Source organism: Lissotriton helveticus, chromosome 10 (genome assembly GCF_964261635.1).
Source record: "Lissotriton helveticus chromosome 10, aLisHel1.1, whole genome shotgun sequence".
NCBI lineage: Eukaryota > Metazoa > Chordata > Amphibia > Caudata > Salamandridae > Lissotriton > Lissotriton helveticus.
This window is the reverse complement of record NC_136071.1, coordinates 941,734,041-941,736,909: the sequence shown is the minus strand read 5'-3', so window position 1 is coordinate 941,736,909 and position 2,869 is coordinate 941,734,041. Positions and strand designations below refer to the sequence as shown.

Below are 2,869 nucleotides of genomic sequence, written 5' to 3'. Positions count from 1 at the left end.
TTATGACATATTCTGTTACGTTTACATCACATGTCTATGTACACGCCTCTTGTTAAGCCTTTCACCCTTATCTTTCGCGACTGCTATTGACCACACCCACTGCTCCGCCTACTGTATTCATTGTAATGCAACTGTTTTAATATATATACTTGTGTACTGTTATTAAATGTTACGCCGATCCTGATCCAGCCCCCGGCAGCGCTGCCATCCCATTCCTGTGCAGGTTGTCCTGTTCCTGTCCTTTATGCTGTATTAAACCTGCAAACTCCTACTACCTCGAATCTTGACTCTTATTTATTGAGCTATCTGTTATTACTATGTCCAGTAAAACCTAGATCCGGTATTATTTATTTATATACCACAGAATTACTGGTAAGCCGCCTCCTATTTTTCCCACTGACCGCCAAAACTAATCAATGGCCGTTCCCCGTCCCAAGTGTGAATATTTCCTCCCCCTTTTTTAGATGAACCGACCAAGCGGACAATTCATCCTTAATTGTTTCCGGTCTAACTCCATGCCTCGCGCGCTCTTCAAGTGAGCTCTCGTACCAATTGCCCTGGACCCTCGTAATATATACTTTTGTACTACTGGTAAGACGCCTCATTTATTCGGTTAACACCAATAATAAATGACTGTCTCCAGCCCTAAACGTTAATTCCTCCTCTCATTTAGATATACCGAATAAAGCGGACAATTCAATATAAAATTGTTCATGAAGTAAGCCCTCGTCTGCGCGCTCTTACATGAGCTCCTGTACCCATTACCCCTCTGGTGAGCCCTATATCTCTTCCTTGGGTATACCAACAACTGTACCATTCAATTCAGACTTCCTTCTTGCAATTCACTTCGCATCACTGCGCCGTTTTTCACCTTATTGTAAATGTATCGCCGCACCAACAATCACGGTGGCATCCTCTCCCCTTGACATTCATTCGTACCACTGCGCCGTTTTTTAATTGATCTTGTTGCCACCCTTGGTTTTATTCTGAGAACCACTCACTTACACTTATGCACCTTCCTAGTCACCAACAGAATGTGCTTCTTCACCTAGTCACATGCCTGTTGACACTATAAATAAAGCCACTCGCTGTCTCCACCTGGATACAAGCGGACTAGTCCAATAATCACTGCACAATGTCACTATCATTATGCGTGTGAGAATTTAATGTACCTTTCTGTCCTTCTTTCTTCCCCTTAGGCGAAAGAGGCTTATAAATTAAAAAGGCAACCATTGCTCTGTCCTGATGATGGACCCCATCATTTAGCAAGGGGGTCCGAAACGTCGTCGACCCACTGTGTACCATATACTTGTGGAATAATTCATTATACAAAAATTGTGTAATGGTACCTATAAGAAATTCTCTGTCTAAAATTGGTATTTTACAGAGACTGTTGATTTTGCCTTACAAGCCCTTTGTGTATGTTTTTGTTTGTGTATTGTTGTGGCTGGGTACAGGTTTGTGCCCCACGCACGTGATTTGTTGAAGGTGTTATTGTGTTTTGCAAACTTTGATTTAAATATAAACTTTGAGGACCTCTGCCCGGCTGGGCATGTCTTCTCTAATATAGAACTGACTGAGTCTATATTCATTTTCAATCATTTGTCTCGCTGCCAGGGACCATTGTTGTTTCCATATGATTAAGCTCCCCGAGGTCCCTCGCTGATACTAATTGGGGTCCCCTTGTTGTTTAAAATAGATACTGTGCGCAATCGCTTGATTGCAAGGGTTTCCTTGTTCCCTTCCACTTCACCTAAGTGGGCCCTCTCCTCCCTGCCCTCCCACCTTTTTGTGGTTCACATCACTGTCCACTACACCTTGTTATGTCTAACGACGCCCCCCTCTATTCCCTAGAGTATATTAAAAAAATCTGTGAAGGCCCCTCCCTATTCACTGATCTAGAGGAACCAACAACGATTGCAAGTACTAATCTGAGTGATGATTTAGAAAAACAGAAAAAGAAATATGTTCAACTAGAACTCATGACTATTATGCTAACAGATTACTTAAGGTCTAATACGATTCCACTAGGTCTCCAGGTTAGAAACATACCAGGGGTGTTTACTGATAACCCGAAGTATATTCAAGGATTTAGCAATATAGGGACTACTTGTTCCCGACACTGGTTAGTCCTAGGGATTGAAACTGCCTCTGAGGAACTTAAAAAACTAGATGAGATAATCAAAGATTTAGAGAAGCAAATAACTGAAAAGAACACTAATACTGAAGCCAAAAAACTCCTTGAAAAAATCGATAAAACGGTACAGGAGTTTCATAGAATAGAACAAAATAAGAAGGCCAACAAAGTAAAGAAAGATATTAAATCATTTACTTCTGAACGCGCATACCCCTACCTTCAGAAGGATTTTTATACAAATCGTAATTTCAACCAAAACCAACCCACACCTAGGCCTTGGGGTCGCTTTAACAGAAGGAACACGGTGGTTGGTTTCACTGACTCATCGGCTGACTCCTCAGATAATTCAGACGGGGGGGAAGGCCCGAGTGGCGGACCACAAAGACATCAAAACCATTTTTTAGCCAGAGGCCAGCAAGAACCTCCCAAGAGAGGTCGTGTGAAACAACCAACACGATGGCAGAACCCCCCGGGAGAGCGACAGACCCGGAACAGATTCTACCAATGGTGACAGAGCCTGTAAACACAGAACTTACTATTCCTCTGTTTAATCTGTCAAACCATACATTGTCTTCTCATGAAATCTCTGTCCTTAGTAAAGGCCTATCCTTTGTCCCTACTACTTACCCAAACTTTCTTGATTTACAGTCTGAACTCATGACATTCTTCCGTAAAGTTAGGCTGCGTGCCTACTTTGAACTCAACCCAACTGACCCTAAACCAGTATCTACG

General features: G+C 42.4%; 1 long non-coding RNA gene across 1 annotated transcript; it reads left to right on the top strand.

Annotated features, from left to right (window-relative positions):
* Nucleotides 1-468: 468 nt before the first annotated feature.
* On the top strand, nucleotides 469-1,254 carry LOC144785558 (uncharacterized). Its single transcript, XR_013601960.1, has 3 exons — nucleotides 469-591; nucleotides 674-772; nucleotides 1,200-1,254. It is a non-coding gene; the product is annotated as an uncharacterized LOC144785558 (long non-coding RNA).
* Nucleotides 1,255-2,869: the final 1,615 nt, after the last annotated feature.